This window comes from Macaca nemestrina, chromosome 3, assembly GCF_043159975.1.
Source record: "Macaca nemestrina isolate mMacNem1 chromosome 3, mMacNem.hap1, whole genome shotgun sequence".
In the NCBI taxonomy this organism is placed as follows: domain Eukaryota; kingdom Metazoa; phylum Chordata; class Mammalia; order Primates; family Cercopithecidae; genus Macaca; species Macaca nemestrina.
This window is the reverse complement of record NC_092127.1, coordinates 186,844,641-186,860,708: the sequence shown is the minus strand read 5'-3', so window position 1 is coordinate 186,860,708 and position 16,068 is coordinate 186,844,641. Positions and strand designations below refer to the sequence as shown.

Sequence of the window (16,068 nt, the reverse complement as noted above, 5' to 3'; positions counted from 1 at the left end):
AAGGGGTGCTTTTCGTTTCCAAGTGTGGCTTTACCATAAAATATTTATTGAAAGTTACAGTTCGATATCACTTTACGTAGAATGCAGCATTTTATTTGAGCCTTCTATTCACCCACATAGGAAAGATTTTTAATGTTATTTACCATATAAATTAGCAGCAGAGACCCTGGGAGTATTCAGTAAGGGCTTCGTATCAATGACCTCATGTAATCTACTCAAAGGCCCTGAGAGGTGTAAAGGATATCAGCTGAGGTTCCAGCAAGAAACAGATGGCACTCTCAAATTGGGTAATTTGAGAACAGCTTAATAAAGAGACCATTTGAAAGGTGTTGGCAGGGTAGAAGGAATCCACAGAAGACAGTGAAGTATCTGGGGGCGGTAATAAAAGGGCGCTCTCACATGCCTGGGCTTGGAGGGGTTTGGGGACCAGGTAGGCACTGGGACACAGACACAGGGCTCTCTTTCTGGGTTGCGGGAAGAGGAGCTGTGGCTTTCACTTGTGGGACCTGCAAGGAGGGAGCTGTGGTGGGTGGAATGAAAATCCCGTCTCACGCTTCTTTTGCCCTGGATCTCCTGATGCCATTTCCCATTGGCCAAACTCAACAGGAAGCCAAGGGCGAGGAGCTATTAATATGGTTTAATATCCATCAGCTTCCCTGGGCTCCCAGATGAGGGGAGTAGGGTAGAAAGTGGGTTTCACAGTTAGAGAATGAGACCCAGAAAGATTTAATTATGTGACTAAGAATACCCATCTGCAATAAGAGCCAAGGTCCCGAGACCCAGAAATTTCCATTTCCTAACCTGTCAGCATATGGCACCCCACTGAGCCTTAGGCATTTTTAGTATATTCTGTCATCCATCTATCCATTCATTCATTCATCCATCTGGGAAACTACCATTTACTGAAAATTTACTTTGTGTAAATATTGTGCCCAGTGAGACACAGTCCCTGCCCTTAAGCCACTTCTAAAACTAAGTATAGTACTGTTTCTGCATCTCTCCGTGACATCCCTCCTGTTATTAAAATGTTTTGCAAAAAACAGTTAATTGTAAAACAAAACATAACAAATCCTAACTCTGTCTTGGAGAGCCAGCCAGAGTAATCTTCATAGAGGAGACAATATTTGAGCTTTGTCTTGCCAGGTAAGTCTGGGTCTTTTGGGCTCAAAATTAAGGAAGGTGTTCCAAGCAAATGGAGCATCATGTGCAAAGGTGTGAAGATGTTACAATGCATATCGTGCCAGAGTGGCTTTGCACACTTTGGTGAAACTAAAAGGGTCGGTAGCTGGGATGTTGGTAGTACATGAAAAATAATGAGGGAAGGTCCCTTGGATTGAGATGATCAAGGATCATGCACGCTAAGGGATGGGATTTGAAATTAAACTGTGTGATCTTCAACCTATACTGGCAACCCATAGTAAAGAACTTCAACTAAGCTCTATGACCTCTGATACCCTGTGTATTTCCTCTGTCCTCACCCCCTTGCCTCATCCCCTCGTCTTATGTTGTAGGTCAATATTGACAGCAGGGAAAGGAGAGGCAGCTGTTAGCCTTTCATTCACTGATGGCCATCTATGGCAGTGTGTAGAGTGCCTAGCCTCACTTGGAAGTCATTTCCATCATGGCGGTGGGAAAGAGGACTTGAACGTTCATCAGTGTCATGCAAAGAATGCACGTCAAATACTGGAAGGGTCCTGGACTGGAAGTTGAGAGACCTCTGTTCAGTTCCAGTGCTGTCATCAACTAGCTGTGTGGCCTTGAAGGAACATTTGGTCCCTCCTCATTTATAAATAGTAGTATCGATATCTTTCTTTTACATCATGTCTTAAGTGTGAAATAAACTGATGCATATGAAAATGTCTTACAAACTATGAAATGTTATGAAATACGGATATGCAATTAGTTGTATAACAAAGCAGAGTTCGCAAGGTGCTTTAGCATGTCATGTTATATTTGGGTATGTGGGGATATTGTTGCCAATTTTTGAATATTAATACTTATAGAGATTAAATTACTTGATTACAGTCATACAGGACAAATCCATCCCCCATCCCTTAAAAGTATCTGCCTCTTAATGATAGCTGCTTATACAGCTACTTCATTCTTCTGAATGCATTAAGTAGCATTGAAATGGGACAAAATAAACTAATCTTTATGGATGGCTCCCTGTGTGCCTGAATCTTGGCCAGTTCTTGTGTACAGAGTAAGCGGACCACAGATGCAGGACAGTTCTCTGCAACACTTATTGCCTCAAATCAGAGGTCTGGCAAGGTGGCTGGGGAAGCTGCTCTCCAGCCCCAGCCCTGCCATGCACCGTGCAGCTTTGAGTAAGGCAATGGAGCTTTCTGGGCTTTCGTTTCTTCACCTGAAAAACGAGCAGCTTAGGCCAAATAGGTCTTTTTCAGCTCAGAGAAATGGAAATAGTTTCATTAAAAAAAATGACAATCCATCAATATTTGGTGACAAAAATGGTTTCAAAAGTTAAGAGTCTGTCATTACATTTCTTATAGTTTATTGTCTTCTCCAGTAGAGCTCGGCGCAGAGCCAAATCGCAGGGGATTCTGCCAAGTTGCTAACACATAGGATAGCAGGGATGGAAACGGGAGGGATCAGGGAGGAATCCTGAATTTTTGCCTTATATGTATATTATTTGATCAGTAATATCAGTGCTTATTAGACTTGTATTTTATAATATGAATAAAAATTAAAAATGTTCTAGTAGTAGCTTTTGAGAGATGCAAGCACTTTATTGTATAAGAAGAGTTTAAAAATATTATAGAGAGCCCACATTCTTCTGACATTTTAAAAAGCAGAATTTGAGGCCGGATGCAGTGGCTCACGCTTGTAATCCCAGCACTTTGGGAGGCTGAGGACAGTAGATCACCTGAGGTCAGGAGTTCGAGGCCAGCCTGGCCAACATGGTGAAACCCGTCTCTCCTAAAAATACAAAAACTGAGCCAGGTGTGATGGTGGGCGCCTATAATTCCAGCTACTCGGGAGGCAGAGGCAGGAGAATTGCTTGAGCCAGGGAGGCGGAGGCTGCAGTGAGCCAAGATTGCACCACTGCACTCCAACCTGGGCAGCAAGAGTGAAACTCCATCTCAAAAAAAAAAAAAAAAAAAAAAAAAAAAAAGCGGAATTTGAGGTTTTAGCGACCCTCACCAGAGACTGAGTTAGCCACAAAGTATCATCAGCAAGACAAAAGGGATGGCATTGTACAGGGTAAACAGCTGTGCTCTACTCAGAATGGCTGACACATTGAAAGCACCACACTCTGACCTGATCTTAGCCATTGTGCAAAGGATGTGGTGAGTCAGTCAGAAAGAGTCTTATGTCCACTGGCTTTTTGAAGGTAATATATTGTAGAGAATACAAGCCCCTTCCCTTCCTCATGTGTGCGTTTTCAAAGACAAGGGAGTGAATACAGATCACCTGTTATATATCCTCCATCTCCCGACCTCAGTAACCTCATCGGGTCTGTATTATGATCCTCATTTCATACAAAATCAAACATGTTTTAGTTATAAAGGAAATAATGTATACCGTGGTCCATTTCCAAGACAAAGTGCCTTGAATTGGCTTAGGTCAGCAAACTACAGAAGAAACAGCTTCCCCCCACCTTACTTGCCCTCACCCGAACCAAAGAAGTTTAGTCTAAGATAAAGGTTTACTAGTATGCAAAATAGCTTGCTCTGTCTGTTCTTATTAGCCTACCCAGCTACTTAGGTCATAAGCCAAATACTTAAAGAGCAGCTGAGCTAACTAAGATTGCAATGCATTGTGGGCTGCGACAAAATGCAGCAAGACAACCCTAAAAAGACCACCTAAAGCCCCTGCCTAACAATCCATAGGCAACGTCAGGGAAGATTGTGACCCCATAGCACTCAGCCTATGAGGAACTGGGGGAGGGACCTGCACATTATGGGATAAATGGCTTGTTGAAACTGTTCTGGGAGTGAGAGCACGCCAGACACTGGATCTTGTAAGACCACCATTAAAAGTCTCACTTTTGCTGTTCTCCGGATCTCTGAGTCCATCCTTTGGGTTTGGACAGGTGAGTTTGTTTCTCACAGTTATGCTTTGAGACAACTGTTTAACCATTCTGAGCCTCCGCGTGCTTATCTGTAAAATGGGGGTAACACAACAGCTACCTTTAGGGCTCTTATGAGGATTACATGAAAAAATACCATATGTAAGACATGGGGGAAATAGTGATTAATATGAGTCTGAACTTGAAGAGTAATTAAATGCCTTATATCACTTTACATGCCTTAAAGTGGCACTGGATTTAGTTAGAAATGAAAGATGCTTAGGTAAGCATCTTGAGGTAAGTATCTGCTAATAACCACTGATGTAATCATAGAATCTCGTACCTGCTTATGCTTTGGAATTACCTGGAAACCTTAAAAAATATAACGTCCCAGAAAGTTTTATTCAGTTGTTCTAGGGAAAAGCCCAGGTATGGACATTGTCTAAATGTCCCAGGTATTTTAACAGGCAGGGAGGCAGAAGGGAGGCAGAAGGGAGGGTCATTCTATTCGCGTCTCCATCTGGCCAGCACCACTCACTGGCAGCTTGTCACTGAACACACCGATTTTTCTCATTCTTACGGAAAGCACCAAATAATCACATGTTCATTCTCCTTGCTGTTCCAGACGCATCTTAAATAGACTTTTAGGAACTGTCACTGCTTGTAAATAATCCTCTATATACTTAGAGTTATTTCTGAGTCAATTTTTAGCGGAATGTTTAACAGAAACCTACCACATCCAAAGATTTTAACAATTTGATCATGGAAAAGGTTTCTAATCATGTCAAGCATCCATTTCTCTCTCAGGTCTTATTAATAGGCAGTGAAGAAGTAAAGTTCAGGCTCTTGCAGTTGTACAGGGTAGAGTTTACTACCGTATCTGCAACTATTTATGAGGCTTTACTATGTGCCAGTCACATTCCAGATCCTAGGAATCAGAGAGCATAGAGCAAAAGGTGTTATGGGAACACAGGGAAAAATATGTCCTGGAGGCATCTACACAGCTTTCTATGGAACAGGTTCTTACCCAGCTTTGCCACAACTCCCCTTAGAAGTATCCCCAACTCCCTTTCTCTTGTCTGATTGCCCTGGACAGAACTTCCAACACTATGTTGAATAGGACAGATGTCCATCAATGATAGACTGGATTAAGAAACTATGGTACATATATACCATGGAATACTATGCAGACATAAAAAGGATGAGTTCATGTCCTTTGCAGGGACATGGATGAAGCTGGAAACCATTATTCTCAGCAAACTATCACAAGGACAGAAAACCAAACACTGCATGTTCTCACTCATAGGTGGTAGTTGAACAATGAGAACACTTGGACACAGGGTAGGGAACATCACATACTGGGGCCTGTCAGTGGGTGGGAGGGGTGGTGGTGGGACAGTATTAGGAGAAATACCTAATGTAAATGACGAGTTGATGGATGCAGCAAACCAACCTGGCACATGTATACATATGTAACAAACCTGCACGTTGTGCACATGTACCCTAGAACTTAAAGTATAATAATAATAATAAAAGAAGTAACCACAACTCCCACATGGGCTATGATAATGGAAGGGGAGGCAGGACTTGTGGGCTGTGGAGTGTCAGTCTTGCAGGTCTTTCTCCAAGGAGTCTTACTTCAAGATCTGACCCAGATCAAAGAGTATACAACATCTTCTTGCCTTGATTCGGAGACCTTGAGAAGCTGGAATGCCCCAGAAATGGAGCACATCTCATGGTGTTTGTGCATTCACTTTCTATAGGAATTATTTCAGTTTCTATTCCTGGTTAGCCACAGAAGTAAAGCCCATGCATAGTTCTCTCTGGCAAAGAGAAGTGACACTGAGGTGTCATCTGTCAGTTCTGCCTGTGGAACCCAGAGTCACAGCAGGGCACTTGGCATGGGGATATTAATAGGCCCAGCGTCAACTCTGCTGTGGGGAAGCTGAAAGAAGCTCTGAAGGTCTCAAGAGGAGACCACACCCTACCTTCTGGGCCTCACTGTCAGGGAGGGGCCAGGCAGAAGGAGCCACGCTGGGTGGAGCAGTGTGGAGGTGCAAAGGAGCCCAGAGTCCTCTGGGAGTCCACAAGGAGAGGCTGCCTGTTTTAATGATGCCAGTTTATTTCTCCAACAAGAAAAAACACCACTGTACTAAGTGCTAGAGGCCAATGCAAATCTAATTGCAAACGTCAACATGGGGAATAAAATTGCCCGAGTGTATACCAGGGCCTAAAGCCTAGGCAAAAGAGCCAGAATATGCTCATAATGAATTTACTTTGGGTTGGAACTCTGTGCTTTCATTTCATTAATACAGTTCCCACATAATTTATAAACCCTGACCTGGAACTCTTTGGGGATCCAAAATGAACCCCAGTTTGAGAAACAGTGTGTGTTGTCTCCCTATGGAGCTCATGGTAATCTCCTCCAGGTATAAAGGGGACCATGTCAAAGAGAGGTGCACAGGGTGGCTCACATCCTGAGTAGAGAGACCCCTGCCTCAACCATCTGTTTGGACCAAACAACCCCACGACTTTGGAGCAAATGGTCTCAGTGATTATATTTGATTAGCTCATTAAGTACTTTGTGGTTTGAAAGTGTTTTGTAAAGATAATGGATTTGATTTCATTGTTCAACTCCCACTTACGAGTGAGAACATGTGGTGGTTAGTTTTCTGTTCCTGTGTTAGTTTGCTAAGAAGGATGGCCTCCAGCTTTATCTGTGTTCATGTCCATGAGAATACATGGACACAGGGAGGGGAACATCACACACTGGGGCCTGTTGGGGGGTTGGGAGCAAGGGGAGGGAGAGCATTAGGACAAATACCTAATTAGGACAAATCATGCGGGGCTTAAAACTTAGATGATGGGTCGATGGGTGCAGCAAACCACCATGGCACATGTATACCTATGTAACAAACTGCAGGTTCTGCACATGTATCCCAGAACTTAAAGCATTAAAAAAAAGATAATGGATCTGAGGGTTAAAGAATAACACCTATATTTTAGAAAACAGGAATAAAGAAAACAGCGTTCTGCAGATGAAAGTGTCCATAAGATTTCCGAGGAACATACATTCGATTTGGGCATTAAAACCAGGATGCCTGCTTCTGAGCTCAGAACCCACCTGGGGACTGAGTGAATGTTTTAAGAAGCAGAGACTTGTTTTATAAATAGGCTGGAATTTTCACGTGTGTCGTAATCCAAAAATAATTAATACCCTTATGGTATCACAAGCAGTTTAAACAATTGGAAACATGTAATGCAACAAATCGCATTTCCTTGTTATCCTTGAGAACTCTTGTTATCCACTGGGAATTCACCAGTACTATCAAACTGAGCTTGCAAAGAGACATTTACCATAAATATTGCTGCTGCGTTTCACCTGATCCAAAATTAATATTTCATGAAGAAAAAAATGCTTTTACGGTAAAGAAATTGTTTTGCTCCCCAACATTTGTTACTTATTCCTAGAAGATAATTCTTATAAAAATACTGGCCTCTGTTTATTTTAAAGCCTAGGAAACATCATTCTAATAATATCCACAACATACCTTCTGGATATAGGAAATGACCAAAAGCAAACTGTGAATGGCTAAAGAAAAGCTTTGAATGAATCAGGAAGGTAGGAGGTAGCTGTGCAGTTAAAACTGGGTCAAGGATCAACAATAAAGTCTATATTAAGGCTTAAGGCTTTTTTTCTCATTAAAACAGGAAAAAAGGAAAAGAGTATCAAACCCACACAATACACATCTGACTTTTTCTGCAGAACCACATCACACATATCCAAAATAGTGAATGATTTTTGGAATTGAGAAAGGGAGCAATGTGTGTATATTTGGAGAAGAGGGCCAGAAGTGTGTGCGTGTGTTTGCGCACACATGTAGGAGCTTTGAGTAAATACGCCAAAATCAAGATTTCTCAGAGACAGATGATATTAATTTGGTTACAATTCAGAGTTATATATATTTCTTTAATTTTCATATCAAAAATGAGAAAGTTACATTTTAGAGATGTTCATACTTAGAGAAAAATATATGCTGATTGGATTTCTAATTCTATACCCCAGTCGGGTCAATCAGCTCAATTTAATTAAATATAACATTTAATGTTATTGGATTTCCATTGAGTGGAGGCATGTGAAGTCAAATGGATTGTTATTAAAGATTTCTTTTTTTTTTTTTTTGAGGGGTAAGAGAGAGTGCTTTTCCAGTTTTTCTGCTATTACGTATGGCATATTTTTATAAGATTTTGCAACTCTCTTGGTAATGAGTAACTTCCCTTAAGTATCTCAAGGCAATGTGACTGTGCGCTCATTTTTTATTTTAAATGATTTTGAAAACACTCTTAATGAACTGATGCAATCTATAGTTTCTGAATTTATTACTCCTGTTGAGTTTTGTTTTCAAAAACCATTTCCTTTTTTCTCTTCAGCTGCCTGATTCTGCAGAAAGGGTTTCCTTCCTTTAGTGGTAAGACCCTTTCTCTCCTTTTGTTCCATTTTGTGGTGAATAGACCCTTTATCCTTTTTCTTGTTCATTTAGCTTTCTCGTGTTCCTTTCCTTCCTCTAGCCTTCATTTTTCTTCCTTCTCCTCCTCCTTCTCTTTTCTTTGGATCTTCCTTCTCTCTGCTCTTATTATTAAAATGATTTTTACTGTTCACATAAAGCGAGACTGTAGAAAAATAGTCTCCAAGTTTGCCAAAATCCTAACAGATATTTTATTTTATTATTATTAAGTTTACCTCTGTCTCGCCCCCATTTTTTTTTTTTTTTGGCTTTCATAAATGATAGCAGAACCACACTGATTAGGGGCAGGCACTTCTAGGCCTGGATTAAATCAGAGCATACCCAACTGTGATTGTTTCTCCATTGATTGATTAATGCATTGAGATGGTACTGAAGGCAAACTTCAGAGGACAAAAAGTATAAGAAAATAAACTAAGATTTAGGGATTGCTATATATTTACCACAATTTACAGGCTAGCCCTGCGGTGAAGATAGGGGTAAAGATAGATCCAGTAAACCCCACCATTCTCATGGACATCTAAAGGCCCATGGCAAAAGCACTCTAATTTTTTTCAACTGTCATTTATTAAGCACCTGGTGTATGCTGGTGATTTTCTGAGGAGCTGTTTCATGATCAGGAGAGCCTGAAAAATTTTTGAGGGAAATTTAAAATCCAAAGGAGAAACACAAAAGCCTAGGTAGTCTAAACAAGACTGGAAAGGAGTAATACAACTTATAGTAGTAGTAATATGGTTTAGCTTTTTGTCCCCACCTAAATCTCATCTCGATTTGTAATCCCTAGGTGCTGAGGGAGGGAGGAGGTGATTGGATCATGGGAGTTGTTTCCCCCTATGATGTTCTCATGATAATGAGTGAATTCTCATGAGATCTGATGGTTTTATAAGGGAGTTTTCCATGGTCTTGCTCACTCTTCTCTCTCCTGCTGTCTTGTGAAGAAGGTGCCTGCTTCCCCTTCTGCCAGGATTGTATGTTTCCTGGGGCTTCCCCAGCCATATGGAACTGTGAGTCAATTAAACCTCTTTCAGTCATAAATTACTCAATCTCAGAGAAGTTCTTTACAGCAGTGTGAAAATGGACTAATACAAATAGTAATAATAATAATAATAATATCATTTACTGCTTACCAGAACCATATGTAGGGTATTTTGTTCAATTTGGTTTCTGTTATACAGCAACAATCCAAATGACCTAGATTTTTCAACATTGAACAATCCTGTCATTCTGTGCAAGAGACTTCTCCTGAGCCAAGCCTGTCCAGTGAACAAATGCACAGTGTGGATCCAGATGAGATCATCATTTCATCTGTAACTTCAAGTACATTTAGAACCTAACCCTTGAATTAAACTTCCCCTTGCATAATTAACTATCTCTTTTTCTCTTCTTTTATTCAGGATCACTTATCTAGCAAGATGGGAGACAAGTCTTTCAGCCTAGGTATGCTGAATTATACAGTTAATTCTACAACTTGAGTCTCAGTTTCTCTAATCTGAAAGATGAAGCTATGAGTGCTCATCCTTCTTTGCTCATAGGATTATTCTGAAGACCAAATGCGATGATGAAAGTGAAAGCACTCTGTAAAGTATAAACTGCTGTGCAAGAACAGTTCCTCGGATAATTACTGAGTAATTTCTATGTATCAGTGCTGTGAAAAACTCCGAGGATTTGAAATTGACTAGGAAGGTATTCCAAAAGAATTTCTATCATTTTTCATTAAATCTTAATATTTCCAGAGGATTAGTACATTTGAGGAATTCTAAGACACCCAAGGCTTTGATAGATGAATGATAAAAAATAAATAAGGATATGAAGAAATTAGTTTTCTGCAGAAATCACCTTAAAATAGAACTTCTTCAGGTCAAATATCTTAAAAAGGGACAAAAGGCCAAGAATCTAAGGAAGGTTTGTTTAAATATAAAATAAACTCATAATAATAATGCCAACAATGATGATAATAGCCACTACCATTTACTTTGTGTTTAATAATTGCTAGACACCATGATATGCATTTTTATGTACTGAATCTCATTTCTCACCACAAATTCGAGCAGTAGATATTTTCATTCCATTTTATAAAGGATAAACAGAGGTTCTGAGGAGTTAAGTAACTTGCCTAAAACTATATTGCTAGGAAGTAACTGATTCGAACCCAGGATATCCACATCTCAATGACTGGATGGCGTGGTGTAGTGAAAAGAGCATGTAGCAGAAGTAGGAGTTTGGGATGGGGGCAGTGTGGAGGTGTCCTGTGTAAGGTGCCCAGACAGATAAAACTGATTGGGAGATCCCTAGACTTGCCCATGAGTGAGGATGTCGTGATGTATAAATATCTGCAGGTAGCCATGGGGTAGACGGGCTTTGCAGGTACTTGTCAAGGCATCAGACCTCCCATAGCTCAGCAAATCCAGCTATGGAAATTACACAGCTCTGACTTTGTGCTCACCAAGCTACTGCCCAATAGCAATTTAGTTTCCAGTGTACATTTGTCTCCTGGGAGGGAATATGCCAGTCATCTGAACTTATAATTTGAGTACACTTGAACAAAATCACCAAAGATGGATGGATAGGCCAGAGTACCAGAGTGGACTGACCTCCTGAGCTCCATCAACTCTGTGTGCCTTGGATTCAATTAGCTTTCTGGGTCTTCGAAACTGATGGTGAAATGTGGTTCTTGGGCCCTCCACAAAAATTCAGCTCTCTCAGAGTTTGGGCCTAGGCTGTTAGTCAGCCCTCATCTTTATCTTACACGAAATTGAACACAGAACCTACCATAGTTAAAGATTATCACCAAAAACACATGGATATTAATTTTTCATGTTGCATCTAGACCTTTTGGCTTATCTTATTTCACATGACAAACCACAATACCATTTAAATGCAATAGGATTTTGATTCTCATGTGTAAGTGTGTAGGAAGCAGTGTTTCAATTAGTATGACCAATGAAATTTAAAAGAAACAACTAAAATACATATTTTGCTAATGCTTGTGGTGTATCTGGGAGTTCCTTAAATGCTATTGGCTAGTTTGGAAGACAGTGATGGATGCCCTGATCATGAACCTGGGCACATCAGCAGGGCACTGATGGAGCACCATGCCAAGAGCAGGAGCTCAGGGCTCGGGTGGACCTGGGTCTCATTTCTGGCATATCCTCCTATTCATTGCATGAAATGGAGCCTGTCTGAACTTCAGAATCCACTTTTGTTAAGTAAGAATTAAGTACACTTACTAAAAAAGTGATAAATGATGAACGTTTTTTGTCTATCAGCAGCACTTCAATGGTAACGTGTAAGTCATTGCTCTTTCGAAGACATGATTAAAATTAAGCAGAATAATCACAATAATGATTCCCACATATTCTGCCCACAAGAGTAATAAAAAGTAAATAATAAACACAAAAAGTGGTCCTATGATAGCTCTATTCCACAATTCTGTTTGTGTGTGTGTGGCGAGGGTGGCGGGGGGCAGGGGGTCGTTATTTTTACTGCTTATATCTAACCTGATGCTTCTCAGTTTTATTGGTAACATCAGTGAATGTTTGGTTTAATTTGTTAAAAAATCATAAATATAATTTAAATTCAGGTACTTATCTCTCTGGTTAATAATTTAGCGCCTTTGAACGTTTTATGTCTCTTTGTCATGCTGGAAGGGTAGGTACAGTCTGGAAGAACTCTGCAGAACTCAAGTCTTGGCAGATGTTGGCAGTAGCTTATGATAGTGGATATAACTGCTTCATGTACTAGGATTCAAAAAAGGATGCTTCTAGATCGCCCTCTACTACTCTTCATGTGACCATTTAGCCAGTTCCTGGCTGTCTCTTCTGTGTCAGACACTGTGTGCACATTTGCTCTCACTCTCAAAGCAGCACATAAAATGTATTCTTCTACCCAGTTTCCAATTACACAACACCAACAACAGCTAACTGAAGATCGGAGAGATTAAGCTACTTACCTAAAGACAAACAGTGAAGTCACACCCTAGATTCATATCCATTTTTGACGATCTCAAAGCCCTGTTTCCTTCCATTTCACCAAGTTGTCCTTCCTCATCTTTTCTAAGCCCCAGTTTCACCTTTTAAATGCCCTAACATGTTCTCTGCCTACTTCGTTAAGTCGTTAAGATCATTCAAGAAGAAAATATGTATTCAAAGGCCTAGATTACATAAGGCTATGCAACTGTGGAATATTACCATTCTCTAACGAGATTATTAAAATACAATATTTGTAAACTTACGTTTATTAATCAATTCCGTAGTGATTGTGGTCATATTTTATGAATAAAATCAGAGCTGATTTGGAGTGAAGAAAGGAAAGTAGTGGAGAAAGAAGCCAACACTTACTGAATACCTGCTAAGTGTTAAGAATGCACCATATTTCATGTAATATAAATATTACATTATTGAGGCTAAATAATTGTCAATACAAGTCTTATGAGATCTTACTCTATTAAAAAGAGGCAGGAATTAAGGGTCAGATATGAAGCCACATCCCTCGTCCAAGTGGCAGAGTCAGGATCCTCACCATTTTGCTCAGGCATCAAATCCTACGGACTTTCTAAGACAGCACCTGACTCATGGCAAAGTGATCAAGAAACAGAATCCCCTGGTGTTCAGGCCAGAGCTGGCCAGACGGTACAGAAGATTATAAGCATTGGTTTTCAAATGGTCTGGCCTATAGAATCATCTGAGAGGGCTTATTGGGAATAAGAAAGAAATACTACCATTTAGATGGTTGGTGTCAGAGACTACACAGGAGTGAGTTTAGAGATGAGCTCTGTGAAACTGCAAACCAACACTGTTCACCATTCTGATCAGTTAGTCAGGAAAATCAGTTTCCTTCTGAATTCTGTTACTGACATTAGTGACTGAACAACCTTGCACATATTACTTAGAGAACTCAAGTTCTTCACCTGTAAACCAGGGTAAGTAATAGCCAACTCTTCAGGCCAGCAGGAGCTGAAGGTAAGTAAATGCCAGTTGCCATTCCTACTTCTCTAGGGCATATTGTATCTTAAGCTTCTCAGGATTTCTGAAGCTCTGTAATTTCTCTGGTAGGCCTTCAATTAACCAGGTCTACCATTGTCTTCCTGGTATTTGAAATGATTATTCCTGGTGGTTTGGGAGGCCCCTGGAAATCCAAAGAACAACACTATTGAGGAGTTGTGCCACAGTATAGACAAAGAGAGACAGCCAGAGAAACAGCCAGGTAGGTAAGTAATAGACAAGTAATACTCACAACAGAGAAGTCAAATAAGTAAGACTGATGTAAAGTAATAAAAACAGTATTGATAAAAAGTTCAGACATATCAACACCTTTTAAAATCAAAGTATCCATATTTTGATGATAGTTATTTTCTTTTCTGTCTCACTCCAGTTTGTTTGTTTTATCCAAGAAAAATCCGGTAGAGATGACTCCTGGCAGTTTTCAAGGTAAGAATTTAACCCCAACTTTAACCTCACTTTTGAGCTCCTTTTGTGAGGGGAAGGATGTCTGCGTGATTCCAAAGTCTAAGTCTCCTCTACACCAAAGCAGAAAGAAAATCGTATTACTTTAGGAAATGTTAAAAATATATTTCCACAGGGCTCCAGGAGTTAACTTCTACTTTGAATGACCTACTTTGAATGGAGGCTTTCTTTCTAGGGGGCTTACTTAATGAAAGTCAGCCAGGAACGCCAACCTTGGGACCTGGTCTTTATATTTCAGTTGCAAACAGTCAGGGAGTCCAAGCTCCAGGAAAAGAAGATTGAAAACATTTAGTCTTTTAATTTTCTGTGGGTAGGTATCCTGATTCCTTCTCCCAAAAGAATGAAAGGATCTTTAACAATTGAGTTAAGGGCTTTCTTCTTGCCCCTTTGATGCTATATAGAAGGCCCTGACTTCCACGTTAGAAGCACATTTTTCCTTGCTGCTCAGGTCTTTCCTAATGATCATTTATGACAAGGACATGACCATCAGATGATCACTCACAAGAGATGGCCTAATGAGTTTACCTGAACAGTGTGGAGAGCGCCAAGAGATCTGGGCTGAGGTGTCTGTCTCCTGTGAGGAGGGGCGGTAGCGCGGAGACCTTGGGGTGCTGGAAATCAGTAAGGCGGTGGGTTGAATTCTTCTCAATGCTAAGCAGTACCCTTCAGCAGAAAACCTCCTGATAGGTCCGTTTTAGGCTTGGTTTCCTGTGAAATGCAGCCACAGACCTGAGAGGTCTGACCTGAGGGCTGGCAGGACTTCCTCTTCTTAGGCTGGAGTGCAATACGTGAAACTCTTTCAGAGGCTGAAATCTTCCAACCCAAAGGGTGTGTTTAAAGACACACGGTGTCCTTACGTGGCACTTCATAGTTACCAGAACACAATAAAAGGAACTGCTGGGCAACACTCAAGCATGGAAGGTGGGTTTTGTGAGTCTTACTTTACATGCATAGTGGACATTAACTATCTTGTAGCTTAATTTTGCAATGGCTTCCTGAGACCCCCCCCGCCAGACACAAGGACCAGGTGTTGTGGAGAGAACCTGGGAACTAAAGGATAAATGCCTGCCATGTTAATTATTAGCTATGGGATCTTGGACATTTTGAAGTTTATTTCTCAAGTAGTTTGAGTGATAATAATATTTGTATTTTAGAAACTTTTTTAAAAAATGAGGGATAATTGAGGATGATATTTCCTTCATTGAGGAAATGATATTTCCTCAGTTGTGATGGAAGGATAATAACATTTATATTTTAGAAATATTTTAATAAACAAAATATTGTAAATAAAGGCATGCAACAATGTTTGGGCACATATTAGCTGCTTAATATATTTTCTTTCTGCCTTAATCTTGTTCCATTTAAGCTGATCTAGCCGAGCGCCTGTCTCCCATTCTGGGGCTGTGACATTCTAGTTTTATATAAATTGATGTTGAATTCCATAACAAACTCCAACATTATTTACAGTAAATTCAAAGGTAAAAGTTTGTATTTTCTTGGGTAAATAACTCTGGTTTTGACTTAACAGACACCCCAAGGAAAACATGAAAATAAGCACTCTTTGAATGCTAATTATGAGTCAGTTACATTGCTAAGCAACTTGCAAGCATTATCCTCCTTAATCTTACTAATAACCGTGTAAGGAACATATTTTAAATCCCATTTTGTAATTGTGAAAACTGAAAACTAGGGAGACTTAAGTAGTTTAACCACTTTATTAATTAGCTTTTGCTGCATTAGGAGCTTAAAGCAGTAACCATTTTATTTAGTTCATAATTGTGTGCGTCACTTGCTCACTTCTTTTGGTCTGCACCTGTATTAATTTTCTAGGGTTTTCATAACAAAGGACTGAGCCCTGAGTGACTAACAAAACAGAAGACTGAACTGTATTGTCTAATAGTCTGGTCTCTGGAAGTCTGAGATCAAGGTGTCGACCAGGTTGGATCCTCCTGAGGGCCGTGAGGAGAGGATCTGTTCCGGGCCTTTAACCCCGGCTTGTGGGTGTCTTTGTATGCTTGTTCTTGTGTTTACGTGGCATTCTCCCTGTGTTTGT

General features: G+C 40.2%; 1 protein-coding gene across 4 annotated transcripts in view; it reads right to left on the bottom strand.

Annotated features, from left to right (window-relative positions):
- Positions 1–16,068, bottom strand: part of LOC105487952 (cytokine dependent hematopoietic cell linker) — a 246,312-nt gene that overhangs the window by 180,035 nt on the left and 50,209 nt on the right. The window contains exon 1 of one of the 4 annotated variants that reach the window (XM_011751613.3): positions 14,541–14,798. The exons of the other annotated variants lie outside the window; for them this stretch is intronic. The gene's annotated coding sequence lies outside the window, so the exon portion shown is untranslated. Of the gene's footprint in view, positions 1–14,540; positions 14,799–16,068 lie in introns of those variants that run through there. 4 annotated transcript variants of the gene reach the window in all.